This window comes from Halichoerus grypus, chromosome 7, assembly GCF_964656455.1.
Source record: "Halichoerus grypus chromosome 7, mHalGry1.hap1.1, whole genome shotgun sequence".
NCBI classification, from domain to species: Eukaryota; Metazoa; Chordata; class Mammalia; order Carnivora; family Phocidae; genus Halichoerus; species Halichoerus grypus.
In genome coordinates, this window is record NC_135718.1 from 91,913,717 (window position 1) to 91,930,405 (window position 16,689).

The 16,689-nt window shown below is 45.1% G+C and overlaps 1 protein-coding gene and 1 pseudogene across 4 annotated transcripts in view; both read left to right on the plus strand.

Moving 5' to 3' along the window:
• The window catches only part of SMYD3 (SET and MYND domain containing 3), a 680,781-nt gene that overhangs the window by 475,443 nt on the left and 188,649 nt on the right, over positions 1-16,689 (plus strand). The window lies entirely within an intron of this gene.
• Positions 13,053-13,211, plus strand: LOC118552492 (U4 spliceosomal RNA; annotated as a pseudogene).

The following is a 16,689-nucleotide window of genomic DNA, read 5'->3' on the forward strand; positions in this document are numbered from 1 at the left end:
ATTCCCCTCAGCCATGCGGAAGGGTTCTGGTTGCTCACACCTTCACGAACATTTGGTATTTATTTTTGTGTTAATAGCCTTCCTAATGGGTAAGAGGTGGTAGCTCACTGTGGTCGTCACATAGTCTCTTGCTAGAATTACAGCTATTAAATACAGCAATTTATAATCAAAATTGAAGACCTCAAACTGTATATCAGACATGAGTCCTTAGGAAGGTCACTGACTTAGAATTATTTATTCAGCAAGAAGGGGGTCTTTTTTTTTTTTTAAAAGATTTTATTTATTTATTTGTCAGAGAGAGAGATAGAGAGATCACAAGCAGGGGGAGCGGCAGGCAGAGGGAGAGGGAGAAGAAGGCTCCCCGCTGAGCAAGGAGCCCGATGTGGGACTTGATCCCAGGACAATGGGATCATGACCTAAGCTGAAGGCAGACACTTAACCAGCTGAGCCACCCGGGTGTCCCAAGAAGGGGGTCTTGATAAATGCATCAGGTTTCAAAACTCCGGGAGTTCAGAAAATGAAGTTTCCTGATACTTTTTATCCAGGGCTAATGATCTCCATGCCCTCCCAAAAGGCAGTTGAGAGGTGTGTGTGCGGGGGGTGTCACCTGCTCGGGGATGCTGGTGGGAAGACATCTCCTCGTCTTTTCTGTCCCGAGGAGAGGCCAGCCGCCCAGCCTCAGGGGAGGCAGCCCATGACTGCACATTCTGGAATTCACTCGCTCACAGGTGTCTGCCGCCCTGGCCCCGGTTCAGCATAACGTTTTCCCTGGAGGAATGCCACCCTTAGGATTTCCTTGTCTACCAACTCTGTTATTGTCAAAGCTTTCAGCTTGGATCGGAGAGAGGTTGGTTTGTCTGGACATTGCCAGAAAAGTGCCTACGCATAACCTCCTGTCTGAGCACCTGCCAAAGAAAGCTGTTATCTCTTCATGGCAGTTTGGGGCTTGAAGATGCACCAGATAGCGGCTGGTCCCGCTCCAGGCGGTTCTGCTCACTCCCTGACATGCAGGGCCCCCGTCCTGACCCCTCACCTTTGTCCTTCCTCCTCTGTCCTCATGTACTCCCGGCTGCCTTGACTTGACTCCTGCTTCCTGGGCGCTCTTGGGTGCTCTGCGGCCCTGGGGAAGGCCTGGGAACCAGGAATGTGGGCTGCCGTCCTTCTCATGCCGTGCCGTTTGCAGAGCTGAGTGACCTGGCACGAGGCCCTCATTGCACAGCCCACGTCTCAGTTTTTCTCAGGGAAAATAATCCCTGCCGCTGATTCACAGCTCAGATTAAATGAGATTACGTGAGATGAAAGTGCATTGCTAATCAAAATGTTAGCTGGTAACATCTATGAGAAGCTTCTTGAGGAGAGAGGGAGCCTTCTGTGGCTCACAGTGCAACGCGTGCTCAGACTAGAAGCTCGGTAATGTCCAGCTGAAAGAAAGAGGTTCACACTGTGGTTTTCACAGGGAACTCAGTTCTCCAGGGACCCATCCCCCATTCCCAGTCACCTTTGATTAATGCTCGGGTGACTCAGTTGCTCTGAGAGGTCTTCTAACAAATCAGTCTTTCTTTCTCTTTCTTTTCCTTTTGCTTCGGCTTTTCAAGGGGACTTCCCCTATTTGGCATCCTTAAATAACTTCATTAAGCATCTCATGGTATAGGGCCAGAATGTCAGTTCTTTGATCAAGGCCATTACCTGAAGTGAGTTCAGAGGCTCTAGGAGAGCCAGAGCTGATGGTGATGCACCCGAGGAAAATCACTCCCTCTGCACATCCCCCCAAAACAGTCGCCGTGGCATTCTGCACCAGCTGATGCCAGCTCGGTACCAGTTCATAAATCAGAACTTTTCTGGAATGTAGGTCATGCTAGTGCTACAGTACGTGGGGCAGTATCCTTCATCCAAAGCACAGACATATCTTGCTGAACAATAGGAAGGAGCTGGAGGAAGTTTAAGCCCAGGGCTGATAAATTGCTTTTTCCTGTCCATGCGGCCTCCCTCCTGCGGGCTTTGAGCTTTTGGTGTCTGTAGAAGTGTCTACAGTTTGGATGGGGACCCTGGAAAGCCAGCCGGCCCTTGATTTGGTTAGGCTCTTGAATCCTGCCCTTGGCTGTGTCTGTGGAAGCCACCTCTACTTTATATTTCCTACTTGGAGGTAGAGGTCTTGCGTCTTGTGACTGTCCACGTTTGTCAGATACCTACTGAATTCGTACAGTGTCTGGAACTCTTCTAGACTCTGGAACTCTGCATTAGGTAACCAGAGAGACACAGGCCCAGCCCTCACGGGTTTATCTGTTTCATCCTCAAGTGGTTAGCTCACAGTGTTTAAAGTCACACCCATATCATGAATTGTATTCTGTGCAAACACGTTAATTTTGCATAGAGAAAAGGTTCTTTCATCCCAACATACTACACCCCTGATCCTGGCCAACAAGCTGGCAGGTGTGTGCTGCTGATTGCAAGAGTCTGGGGGAGTTGGGAGCTGCTCTGGACACTGTCACCGTCAGCCAGCAGGTTTTCATTGAGCGTCCTCTATGTGCCCAGCAGTGGAGAGAAAATCATTTCAGAACATGCCTGCCAATGCTTTTTTTCTTTTTTTTTTAAGTTTTTATTTATTTGAGAGAGAGAGAGAGAGAGCACAAGCAGGGGGAGTGGCAGAGGCAGAGGGAGAAGCAGGCTCCCCGCTGAGCAGAGCCAGATGCGAGACTCGATCCCAGGACCCTGGGATCATGACCCGAGCCAAAGGCAGATGCTTAACCAACTGAGCCACCCAGGTGCCCCTGCCAATTCTCTTTTCATTAGAGCACCACAATGTGTGTCAGAGGAGATGGCTTTTATATATATATGTATATTTGTAATATATACGTATATACTTATATATATGTATATTTGTAAAGTAAAACAAGAAAAGTTATTAAACATTCATTACATTGGACATTGTTAACTGCTGGAAAGCTATTAGGTATTGGAAGATTAGAAATGGTAATGAGTATAAATCTTAGACCAAAAACTGCGGTGTGCAAGAAATCACATTTAAAATCTTTTCTGTGAAGTTGTCCAATCTGCGGCAGATGCCTCTTTGCACTAGGGTGGTGGAAAACCCCCCTCCCTCTCAAGTGTCTGGGTCCTCCCCCGAACCAAGCTGTTAGGGGCTCGGGTCTCTCAGCCCACCCTCCCTGCAGGCAGGGGCTTGCGGACGCTTCCCTGCCACATGCAGGACTTGGGAGTCTGTGAAGGTGTGCGGGGCTCTGCTTACCATCCCCTCCTCCTGGGGAAGCTGGGCTGCCAGGCCCCTGCTCACCTAGACCTTCAGGCCTCCCTGAGCCCCCCACTGCCTCCCCGGAGGCACTGGGCAAGTGTGCCCCGTGGGAACAAAAGGAGGAGGCAATGCTAAGAGAAGAGTACAGAAGAATGTCTCAAAATACCACCCAGCCCCGCAGCCCTTAATTGTGTAATCTGGAAAGACTTATCAAGCATGGTTGGATCCCATGAGTGTGTTACTGCTCTCTCCTTTGTTAGGTGCACAAACCAGCTCAGGTGAAATCCTTGCCATCTGAGTGGCAGTCATACGGATGGTACACAAACCCGTGATAGATTCGGGGCTGCACCTCGTCTTTACCCCCTTGCGGTGGTCTCTCTGCCGCCATGTGCCCCTTGGCTGCTCCTGAGGCTTGTGAAGCCCCCTCCGATGGGCAGTATTAACAAGCACGGCAGTGTGTTTAGAAAGTGGGCATTAGGAGCATCCAGGCGAATCGTGTGTTTTGCTCTATTTATTTGTAGTTTTAAAGAATTTTTTTTTTTTGAAGATTAGCTTTTTACCTGTGTCCCTTTGACAGTATCTTTTTTTTTTTTTTTTAATTTCTGTCTTTTACTTTCTGTCACTGCACACCTCCTGGTTTTGTGGTTGGGCCTGTGGATCGGGGGCAGTGATGGGTGAATGAAAACAATACGTGTTCCTGACGAAGGGCACAATACCTCACTTCATGACTAGGGCCTTTCCTGTTTCTGAAACGAGGCCAAAAATGCCTCAGGGAAGTATAACTCCGGCCCGAAACAGGAGGAGAGATGACTGTGGTGGTGAGGGGGCCTGGCCTGAGGGCTCCTGGTGCCAAGATGTCTCTGGAGAGCGTGCCCACCAGAGGACCAGGTCAGGGGAAAGAACGTTCCTCCAGACGGCTGATCTTGAGCGAGAGTAACCTTTCCATCCCCCCTCTTGTCGGCCAGCACGTCCAAATGCGTAGTTTCATAAGAAACCCCAAGTGCCGGGTGCCCGTCCGTCGTGGAGCACCTTTACCCCAGAGTGCCAGCCCCCGTCCGCTGACTCTGCTGCCTTCAATTTGTTGGACCAAACTCCGATCTTGAAACACACAGGAGACATCTGGGAAAGGGTGTAAATAATGATAATCACAGAGTAGTCCCTAAAGTATAGGCTAGGAAGCACTTAATGGCGTGGGCAGATTTTCCCTGGGTTTAGGATCGGACTGCAATTTCCACTTTAAAATTGCTACTTATGTGACTTGGAGATATAAGCGTAAAGGAAGCTATTCTAACATTTTATGTTTTTGAGGGGAAGGAGCGGCCAGGAGAAGCTGAGAGAACAATGAGGGACCAACCAGAATGGGCAAAACCCTTTGGATTCCTTTCTGCACTTTAGAATTTAAAACTCTTTTCGGGGCACCTGGCTGGCTCAGTTGTAGAGCGTGCTACTCTCGATCTCAGGGTTGTGAGTTCAAGCCCCACGTTGGGGCTCAAATAAATAAATAAAAATAGAATTAAACTACTTTCTAAGCAGCTACAGTGATTAGATGTATGGGGCTTTTCATTCTGCTTGGCTTCCCTTGTTGAGATGTTTTGGAAGAACGTGGTGTTATGGCCAGCCTCCAACATGGCCACCAGTGTTTCCCGCCTCCAGATACTCACATCAGGGATATCCTCTCCCACCTTGGGCCAGAATTGGTCTGTGTGACCAATAGAATATGGCAGAAATGATGGCATGCCATTTCTGAAATTAGATTATAATGGGGCATTGGCTTCTGTTGTCGGTCGTTCTCTTTCTTGGGTCACTTACTTGGAGGGAAGCTGCCCGCCTTTTCATAGTGGCCCTATGGAGAAGCCCACGTGGTGGGCCACTGAGCCTCTGGCAGACAGCCAGTGAGAACCTGAGGTGTGCCAGAAACCCCACGAGTGAGCTTGGGAATGCCTCCTCCAGCCTTTGTCCAGCCTTGAATTGGCTGCGGTCCCTGCGGACAGCTTCACTACAACCTCGTGAAACACTCTGAGCCAGTGGCTAAGCCACTCCCAGACTCCTGAGCCCCAAAACTGGGTGAAATAATGTTTGTTGCTTTAAGCAACAAGTGTGTTATTAGCGATAGGTGATAAATACACATGGCTTAGCTCTTAATCTATACATCTGTCTATAATGATATAATTTTTAAGCTGTGATTCTACTCCTATTTTCTATTTTAGCATTGATGAACTAAGATGTGAAGAATTTATTTCTATGCTTGCCCTAGCTCACATAGATTGTAAGCATCTTGAAGGTAGCCCTTTGTCAGGACTTGCCACAGTGCCAGGCCCATGGAAGGGGCTCTGTAATTATGTGTTGAGTTAATGAATAAATGCATTTTATTTAAAGAAAAGAAGAGAAAGTATTTTAGTTAAAGGAGGCATCTACCTATTCAGGTCTGTTTTGTGAATATGAAAGGGATGTTTGAGATTCATATTGGAGTAGTTACCTGAATTTTCCTCTTCTTTGGATCCTTGTTAAATTCAAATAGTGTTTTCTTTTTCCTGACTTGACCTCAACTTATGACCATGCTTTATTATCATGCTTCACATTTGATAAACTTCAGGGTTTCTTTGAAACAGCCCCACTCAATTTGGAAAGAGGCTGCTCTGGATCCCAAAGAGTTAGCAGTCACCTGTATGGGAAAGTCAGTGTATTAGTGTTCTATTACTGTCATAACAAATTGTCACAAACTCAGTGGCTCTAAGAACCACACATTGATTATCTTATGGTTCTGTAGGTCTGAAGTTCAACACAAGTCCCACCGGGTTATAACAAGCAAGGTATTGACATGGCTGCATTTCTTTCTGGAAACTCTAGGGTGAGAATCTGCTTCCAGCTTCTAAAGGCCACTCTCCCTCCTTGGTTTATGGCCCCATTCCTCCAGACCAAGGTGATCCTTATTAGGGAGGACTTTGAATTGTGGGGTATCTCCTAGTTCCTGAGAATGTGATTGAGTGTTGAAATGTGAACACATCGACTCCAGTTTATGGTGCGTATTTCCTTCCCTTGGAGGAAGGTTTCATATGAAACCATGGCAGATCCAGACATTTCATGCGAGGTCCAGATTTAGGACCGGGGAATCAGCACTAGGGCAGAGTTCCTCTGTCTTAACCACTTTCCTCACTTGAGGAAAAAAAAAAAGGGAAATACAACAAACATAGGAGAAAAACCTCCCAACATAGGTAATATAGGATGATGTTAGAATTTAGCGTTGTGATGTATGACAGAAGAGGAGAAGGTGTCCTTACATCTTTTCAGAGATCACTGAAGATACCTTATGGTAGGGTATCAAGAGGACCTGAGTTTTCTACCTTGATTGCATAAGTTAAGATCTGAGTAGTTTAATACAGTTGGAAAAGACTGTAAACCACCTACATCATCACAAACCCTGTCACACCTGAATTGAACTTGGAGAGAAAGAAAAAAACCACTTGTAATTGGAGATCAACCATGCAAGATAGAGAATAGGTTTCTCCTTGATTCTTTCAAGGCAGAAGGCAAGACTCCAGGAACGTGTGGCAGTGTTATGGTCATCCCGTGTATCCTGCTAACCAGTTGTCTGGCATTTAATGAATCAGGGGAAGTTTACTACATGTCTACTGCATGTCCAGCCCCACATTAGGCATTGGATATGTACAATCAGGGAGATTTGTGCTGTTGGCTACACAGGGTGTCACAGCCTACGTGGAAAGGGAGGTAAGCATGAGAAAAATTCACAGTGAAATGAGGGAGAAAAGAAGGACAGTAAGTGTTTGTGGGAAGACTGATTAACTGCTTCCTCTGAAAAGACCTTGCAGCAATGGTGGCACTTAAGTTGGGCCCTGAAAGATGAGGAGGATTTTTAGAAGGAGAAGGAGGGCAGGGCATTCCAGTCTGAAGAACCCCGTCACTCTAAGTGTTGTGAATCTTACCACAGGTACTGACTGTAATAGTCTAAGTCACCGAATCCGGGGGCGCCTGGGTGGCTCAGTCAGTTGGGCATCTGACTCTTGGTTTTGGCTCAGATCATGATCTCAGGGTTGTGAGATCAAGCCCCGAGTCTGGGCTCTGCGCTCAGTTGGAGTTTGCTTGAGGATTCTCTTTCTCTCTCCCTCTGCCCCTCCTCTCACTCATGCTCTCTCTCTCTCAAATAAATAAATCTTAAAAAAAAAAAAAAAAGATGTCACAGAATCTGACTTAGACATGGTCTAAATGGTCATGTCTCACTTCTGCCATCCAGGCAATTCTGTATACGTGAGAATGTTTTCAGTCTATGTAATAGAAAAACCACCTCAAACCAGTTTAAATTAGAAAATAAAGGGAATTTATTGGTGCACAGATCTCAAAAACATAGAATTGGGTCAAGCTTCAGATACAGTTTGATAAAGGCGTTTGGTAGCAAAATGGTTGCCAAGTGTCAGGTGTCATGTTGACATATCCCACCATCTGGAAGAGGAGCTACTCCCCTCTCCAACTCTCAAACACAAGTCTCAGGGTTCATTCTCTTTGACCGAATTTAGGGCACATACCCAGCCGTTCTTCCAAACCAGTCTCTGTGGCCAGAGGAGCACCCGTTGCTGGTTGGTTGAGGCCCTGGTGGGTTTAGGCTCTGGTTACTGCCAGGCCTGGGGCGAGGGAGCCAGGTGGAGGCTGATGAGATCAGGCCAGTCAGGGTACATCGCTAGATTGGGGCTTGAGGTGGGTTCCCTCGTATCACGGGCCACTTTCGGGAGTGGTGGGGGTGGGAGTGGGAGTGGGGGAATGGGTGCTGCCAGTGGCAGCCCACACTGTACACTCACCAAGGCCCGCTGCAAAAGCCTGGCTGCGTGGTTGATTTCAGGTGGGCAGGGATCACTTGCTCAGAAGAGTGATGGGGTTGTGGCTGCTGAGCACCTACCTCATACCAACCACAGTGATCGGAGTTTTACCTAATTGCATCTGGTCCTTAATTTAAATTTTTTTAAAATTTTTTATTTAAATTAATTTAGTTAGCATACAGTGTATTATCAGTTTCAGGGGTAGAATTGAGTGATTCATCAGTTGCATATAATGCCCAGTGCTCATTACATCAAGTGCCTTCCATAATGTCCATCACCAGTTACCCCAGTCCCCTACCCCCTTCCCTCCAGCAGCCCTCAGTTTATTTCCTAGAGTCAAGAGTCTCTTATAGTTTGTCTCCCTCTCTTTTTATCTTATTTTATTTTTCCTTCCCTTCCCCTATGTTCATCTGTTTTGTTTCTTAAATTCCACATATGAGTGAAATCATAGGGCATTTGTCTTTCTTTGACTGACTTATTTTGCTTAGCATAATACCCTCTAGTTCCATCCACATCATCGCAAATGGCAAGATTTCATTGTTTTTGATGGTTGAGTAATAGTCCATTGTATATATACACACCACATCTTCTTTATCCATTTATCTGTCAATGGACAGCTGGGCTTTTTCCATAGTTTGGCTATTGTGGACATTGCTGCTATAAAATTGGGGTGCAGGTGCTCCTTCGAATCACTGTTTTTGTACCCTTTTGATAAATACTGAGTAGTGCAATTGCTGGGTCATAGAGTAGTTCTGTTTTTAACTTTTTGAGGAGCTTCCATACAGTTTTCCAGAGTGGCTGCATCAGCTTGCATTCCCACCAACAGTGTAAGAGGGTTCTCCTTTCTCTACATCCTCACCAACATTTGTTGTTCCCTGTCTTGTTAATTTTAGCCATTCTGACTGGTATGAGGTGGTATCTCATTGTGGTTTTGAGTTGTATTTCCCTGATGCCAAGTGATGTTGAGCATTTTTTCATAAGTCTGTTGGCCATTTGTAGGTCTTCTTTGGAGAAGTGTCTGTTCATGTTTTTTGCCCATCTCTTGACGGGATATTTTGGTTTTGGGGTGTTGAGTTCAATAAGTTCTTTAGAAGATCTTGGATACTAGCCCTTTATCCGATACGTCATTTGCAAATATCTTCTCCCATTCTGTAGGTTGCCTTTTAGTTTCATTGACCATTTCCTTTGCTATGCAGAAGCTTTTTATCCTGATGAGGTCCCAATAGTTCATTTTTGCTTTTGTTTCCCTTGCCTCTGGAGACATGTCTAACAGAAGTTGCTATGGCCGAGGTCAAAGAGGTTTCTGCCTGTGTTCTCCTCTAGGATCTTGATGGATTCCTGTCTCACATTTAGGTCTTTCATCCATTTTGAATTTATTTTTGTGTATGATGTAAGAAAGTGGTTAATGACAGTTTTTTGAGGGAAGTAATCTTCCATCATTTCCAGTGGAGAAAACTGAGACCAGAGAGAAAATGACTTGACCAAGGCTGCCTGCCTAGGAAATGGCCAAACGAGGACTGGAACCAACAACCTCTATTTCCAGGGATTGAGCTCTGTTCCAGTACAGCTGTGACCATATTTGGGAACTTCTGATTGTTAGGGCTGGGGGCTGTGTGTGTGTGTGTGTGTGTGTGTGTGTGTGTGTGTCTGGAGCGGTGGTTCTCAGACCCAGGAGAGCATTGGAGTCCTGAGGGAGACCATTATAAAAATATAGTTTCCTGGTCTCTATGCCAGTTCAATTGAATCAGAATCTGGTTGTGGGACCTTGGAAATTGTTGTTTGTTTTGTTTTGTTTTGGGTTTTTGTTTCTTTTTAGGTAGAGGCTCCTTGCCCAGTGTTCAGTATGGGGCTTGAACTCACGGTCCTGAGATCAAGACCTGAGCTGAGATCAAGAGTTGGTCGCTTAACTGACTGAGCCATCCAGGCACCCCAGAAATTGTATTGTTTTTCAAAAAGCTCCAGAGTTGATTCTCTAGCACAAATGGCTTTGGTAACCCCTACTCTAGAATATAGCCAATCTCTTCTCTCTCAAGAGCTGGGGCTTTGGAATCAGAAGAGTTCAACTCCCCTTTCCATGTTTCTAAGTCCCGTACCTTGGGCAAGTTTCTTAATAACTCCTTTGTTTTCTCCTTTGTAACCTGGGAATAATAACGCAACCTCTAGACAATGAGGTATTGTGAGGAATAGGTGAAGACCACGCACGTGGTGCTCTCAGCATGATGCGGGCACACAGAAGGGATTCAGAGGGTATCCCTTGTTACTAATAATTGTTAAACTTCCCTGCTTCCTTCAGTTCTTTTTAAGAGTGTGTTTTCTATGTCTGTGTCTTTTTGCCCTTGTGTGATTCCCCTCCACTTTCTAGAAGGGTGGTGTCTGGGAGGGTGTACCTCAGCACAAAACTCTAGACATCTGACCACGTCAGTGAACAATAGGACCATGATTTCCTGAGGCCTGAGTGCAAGGATTCTCTGCATGCAAATGTTCTCTGGTATTGAATCTTGGAATTTCCCATCTTTGTTTAAGTTCTTTTCTCTTGGGAAATTTATCAGTGATGATTACAGGAACATCTGGATTCTTCAAGATTTTTTTGGACATTCTTCAACTTGGTCTCAGGCCTAAGCTGTGTTTGGAGGCATGGATGGATGTAAGAGTTGGTTTCATCATAAAAGTGGGTTGTTTCCAAGACTGCTGTGATCTCTTTTATCTAGTACAGATCTGTCAGCATTTTCCTATCCAGCTACAAGCGATGACTAATTTGAAACGGGATAGGTGGACCTTCCAGCTTGCTGCACACATGCAGTGACATTTACAGAAAATGCAAGTATGTTCATTTAGTTCTATTCATTTTTGTTTCTTGAGCCCCAAATACATGTTTATTTGCTGTGCCCATCGGAACTAGTTTTCTTTAAAATATCTGTAAGGTTGGGGCGCCTTGGTGGCCCAGTCAGTTAAGCATCCTGACTGAGCCACCCAGGCGCTCCTCTTCAAAAAAAATTTTAGCAGACTCCTAAGCATCCCCAAATCTAATGTCTGTGTCTCCTCGCATTCCTGGAAGAGGTGACGTGAACAAGAGATTTAACATGTTCTAATTGAAGTGAAATAAATCTATGACATTGACTGTCTAAAATTTAGTATTTCAGGTGACCTTGAAATGTGTGTGTTCCCTTGTTCAGAGTCACCGATAATGTTATCTAAAAATTATTTTTAGTAGGGCTCATATTTTGAGCCAGGTATTGTCAGCATGAGAGATTCAAAGGCTTAACTTCTGAGAACCTTCCAGTCTAGTGTAGTGATAGGCTTGCGAACAGATGATTTCTTTCACGAGGGCAAGTTCCCAGTAGAGTGGGAGCAGGAGAGGGACCTAAATCCAAGAGGACTGGGGAAGGTTTTGTAAAGAAGAGCATACTGGCGCAGGGGTTTTACAGGGAAACAGTTTTCCAGGCAGAGGGAATAGGATATACAGAAGTTTTTAGATGTGAGAGAATGTGACATGTCACATGGTGATGCTAGAGCTTAAAATATGAGAAGGGGGTGACTAGAAATGAGGTCAGAGAGATAGGAAGGATGCAAACATTGAAAGCTCTGAGTGCCTTGCAGAAGATGTAGAAACTATTTCAGTGGTAATGGGAGCCACTGAGCAATTTCTTGCATAGAGGATTAGCAGGTGTGATTCAAAGATCCCAGTCTGTGCAATGTGGAGATTAGGTAGAGGGAGCTAGAAGTCAGGACGCCTGAATGGTGTGGCCATCTCACCTGTCCAGATGAGATGATGTTGACCGAAGTTGGGGCAGAGGTCACAGAGATGGGAACAAAGGGACAGATTTGAGATATACTTAGCAGGTGGATTGGACAGACTTGGGATATGATTGAGCATGAGACATGAAGACATGCTTGTCCTTAAGGACTGCTTTGCATGACTGAGTAATTGGGGGGGCATTAAGATAAAGGAGGGAGAACAGGAATTTGGTAGAAGGTAATGGGTTCACTTTTAGGCATTGATGTCTTTGAGGTGCCTTTTGGACAAATAGAAGGAATTGTCTAACTGATGATTTATATGAATTTGAAGTTTAAGAGAGAGGTCTAGACTTGAGAGTCATCAGGATGTCGATGTGAGTTAGAGATACAGGTATAGATGAGGATTCTCAGGCAAAATATGTACAGTGGGGGCACCTGGGTGGCACAGTGGGTTAAGCGTCCGACTGGATTTCGGATCAGATCATGGTCTTGGGTTCCCGGGATCAAGCCCTGCATTGGGCTCCACTCTCAGCAGGGAGTCTGCTTGTCCCTCTCCCTCTCCTTCTTCTCCTGCTTGCACGCGCACACGCCCTCTCTCTCTAAAATAAATAAATAAATCTTTAAAAAAAAGTATACAGTGCAAAGAAGAGGGCCAAGGACAGGGCCTGAAGGACTATCAACCTTAAGGGGATGGTGAAAGCGGACACTTCTAAAAAGGAGACCAAAAAGGGACGGGGGTGGGGGGGCGGTGAGGTGGTAGGAGACCCAGGATGGAGAGATGTTACAAGACCCAGAGGAGGAGGGAATGCCACTTGGACAGGTGAGCAATGCCAGATAGAGCAGAAAGACTGTGTAAGGTAGATACTTGAGTATCCGTTGACTTGCAAACTCCAGTTGATGCAGGACCTGGCAGGTGTGTGTTTGGTGGGCTTGACAGAGAGCAGATGTCAGGTTGCAGAGCAGGAAGGAGTAAGTCGGAAGGAAGAAGGTGGTGTATGGAGAACATTCTTTGAAGCATTTGAATACATAAAGAAGAGAGAGATATATACTATGCCCATTCCCGATGAGGTCAAAGGAGATTTTTGCTTGTGTTTTAAGATGAGAGAAATTTGAACATGTTTATATGCTTAGGGCAAGAAGCAGCCTGGAGGAAGAGGTTCAGGAATCTGGGATGAAAGGGCAAAATCAGTGTAGCAGTTCTTAGGATCGTGTTTCTCAATGCTTGGTCTGGAACCAACAGTATCAGCTTTGTGCAGTGGCAGTATCGTAGCCAATGAGGTTTATCCGAGGCGCAATTATTGCTAATTGGAACCAACGGTATCAACGTCACCTGGAAATTTGTTAGAAAAGTAAATTATCAATACCCACATCAGATCTCCTGAATCAGAAACTCTGGGTTTGGGCCAGGGTGGGTTTAAGAAGCCCTCCAGGTGATTCTGATGCACACTCCCAGTTTGAGAAGTCCTGTCCTCGAGGGAGAGGAGGGGTGGGATACAGAGCCCAGGTGGTACACACACCTTGCCCAGGAAGGGAGGGTGCTTCTGCAAGGGCACAGGTACAAATAGACTCATGGTGTGTTTTTGTGAAGCTGGGGGAGTTTGCTCCCGATTGCATAATTTTTCTTGTAGAAACAGGAAGCAGCTTTGTCTACTGAAAGATCCTGGGGTAAGAGTAGGGTTGATTAAGTCCATTCAAATGCATACACATTTAGGTTTTGGAAATAGTGCCTCCCGGTTGAACTAGAATGTGAGTAGTTTTAAGCTGAAATATACCTTAGTCTTTCTCTCATCCTGTTCCTTATTTCTTTTGGCCCTTCTCACCAGCAGCAAAATATCTTACTTACTGGTTCCTGATCCCTTCGAACCAAAACTATCCCATCATACTATGTATTTGGAGACTCAGTCTTTAGATGTTTGGGACTTTGTGTTTGTTTGTGGTTTCAATGGTGCTTTTATATCATTTCCTTAAATCATTGGAAACTTCGGAGAGACGGCTGAAATCACATCATCAAGAAGCAGAACAAAGAAGAGAATTGAAGCAGGGATCCATCATACCAATAGGAGAGACTTACAGATGTTCGATTTTATTAACACTCGCACACAGGTTTGAAACAAACAAGGGAAGATCAGCACAGCTCCTTTAAGAAGAAAAGTCAAACCATGTAAAAATCTGCTGTGAGCATCTGGTCAGGACTCCCAAGAGCCCATAGAGGCTGGACTTTTGATCTCCTCAGATTGGTTTCTTAGCTGGTCATGAAAAGTGGTTGTCATTTCATTGTAGGATTTCAGTCTTGTGAAGGACTTTGACAGAGAAGCAGCATTTTGGCCTGTGTGGTTCTCCTAGAAAAGCAACGAGTCTCTGTAATTAGCCATTAACTTTCTTTCCCTATTTTGTTTCCTTTTGATGAAAGTGCATTTATATTAATTCTAATAGAGGCACACCATCCCCCAAGGGCGGATGTTAGAACTGGAAATAATATCCTGAAGGTTGTGGCAAAATAAGGTCAGGTGAGGAAGAGGGGACACTCGGTGTCTGTTAGACCTTCAGTATCACGTGTTCTCAGCAGGTAGCAGGGGAGCAAGGTCAAGGTGAGACATCAGCTACCTCCATGCAGAGCCCCAGGGCCTTCAAGAGTCTTTTAGGAAATGCTGGACCATATCTCTTATGGTGTGACTGCAAGAGAAATAGGGAGGGCGCCTGGGTGGCTCAGTCGGTTCAGCATCTGCCTTCGGCTTAGGTCATGATCTCAGGGTCCTGGGATCGAGTCCCGCGTCAGGCTCCCTGCTCCATGGAGAGTCTGCTTCTCCCTCTCCCTTTGTCCCTCCCCCCTGCTCATGCTTGCTCTCTCTCTTTCTCTCTCAAATGAGTAAATAAATGAATGAATGAAATAGGGAAATCCTCTTCTAACTGGAATATAACACTCTTCAAAGCAGGTCTAATGAATCAATCCTTGTGTGATTTTTTTGCTCATCCTATGGAATAAATAGACTCTCTGAATGTTGTAGGAACAGTTTATATGGACCATGCCATGACATTTTTCTGTAGTACCCAGATTTTTTATTGCAGGGGATATGAATGAAATATGAATTAAGTGGGTTTAAGAGGGAATTAATTAAAGAAAACTTGTTATATCAGGATTTCTTTGATAGAGTATTTAACTTACAAATAATCCTTTTACTGTTATATCAGGTCACCCTTCAGACTGACATTTTGATTTTTTTCATATTTCATCAGAAACCGAGGCAATAAATGCCACCTTTATTTAAATCTAAATGTGATCTTATCATCACTGTAATTAAAACCTCCACTGCCTTTAAAGATGGGAATTCAGTATTACCCAAAAAAACTTTACGGGAGAATATGCCTTGGTTATGTAGGAGAGTCATAGCTCCACGAACCTCCTGACAAGAAGGTGCCCCAGTGCTCAGGGTCCCGGGGACCCTGGATGTAACCACAGCCAGCCCACAGAGAAGACCAGGAGAGGCTCCTGTCCGAGCGTGCCTTGAAGACATGTGGATGGAAGCAATAGTTCTTTAGAGTGAGCGGAAAAAATAGAGAAAAATAATAGCGAATTCTTTCTTTATGCGACACGTTCTATGTGATCATTTTCCAAGTTAAAGGACTCTTTCTTACTTTAAACTTAACCATAAACAATTTTATTGGAGCCAGAACTTGCACATGCTTTTAATATTAACAGTAAAGGATCTTTCTCAGGAAATGTCTGGCTTTTCCGTTTCTTTCTTTGCTTTTGTTATGGCAGGATAGATGGGGCTTTTTCTTTCCAATCTGAAAATCTTTTTTCTTCCTCAGTACCTTGAGCATTTGTGTTTATAACTGTTTGGCTTCTGACAGCTGTTTTGGGTTCCTCTGTGTGAAGGAATCCTTACATTTGAACTGCTTTGCAAGTGTTTATTCCCTTCAAACATTCCTAATGTAAATGCATATATATATATAGAAAAGGGACTTTGAAAGGTGCTTCTTAGTTAGGTTTAATCTGTCCTGACAACTCAGCATTATTGAATTCTTGTAGTGATTATGCCCCGCTTGTTTGTCTAAGTTGGTGCTCACGGAGGGCTCCTAGGTAGTTAGTTAACCGAGGGGCATCCAGTGGCAGCTCCCAGATCCTTATGGTCAGGCCTCTCAGCAGGGACAGAGCTCTGGACACTGGCCCGGCCCAGTGGGCATCCTCTCGCACTACCCGTCGTAGAATCTCAACATTTATTCAGCTCCATCTTCATACCTAAAAGCAGGTATTTGAGGCATCAGAGATAGAGATCTGAGCCAGACAGACAAGGTCTCTGTTCCCTGAGAGCCTGATGTTTAGCAGAATCACAGTGGGAAGATTCAGATGAGGGCTTGGGAGACTTTTTTGTAAAAGACAAGATAGTAAATATTTTAGGCTTTTGGGGCTTTCTGAGTTTTTGTTATAACTATTCTACTCTGTGCTTGAGCACAAAAGCAGCCACAGACGGTACTTTAGTTAATGGGCAAGGCTGAGTAGCAATAAAACTTTATTTACAAAACAGGTGGCCAACGTATCACGGCTTTGTCCAGATAATGCCGGCAGTCCAGTGGACAGCTTCTGTATCCCACATCTGGACTGGGATTTTGTTTCTCATGCTCTCAGGCATCTCACCAGGCAGCATCGGGCAGCCGTAGAGACAACGTGCATTTCTCAGCATTTGCTGGTTATTGCAAAATTACTGACGGCTGCATTTGTCATGTGCTTGGTATTATTTTCTCTGCCTTGGGTTTAATAGGTTTTCTCAGACTCCTCAGTGAGGGTGTATCACCCTGATTTGCTCTACCTGTCATGTGTGTAGGAGAAGCAGAAAGGAAACAGACAAACCCAGGTCCAAACCCTGACCTTGGAGTGGAGCA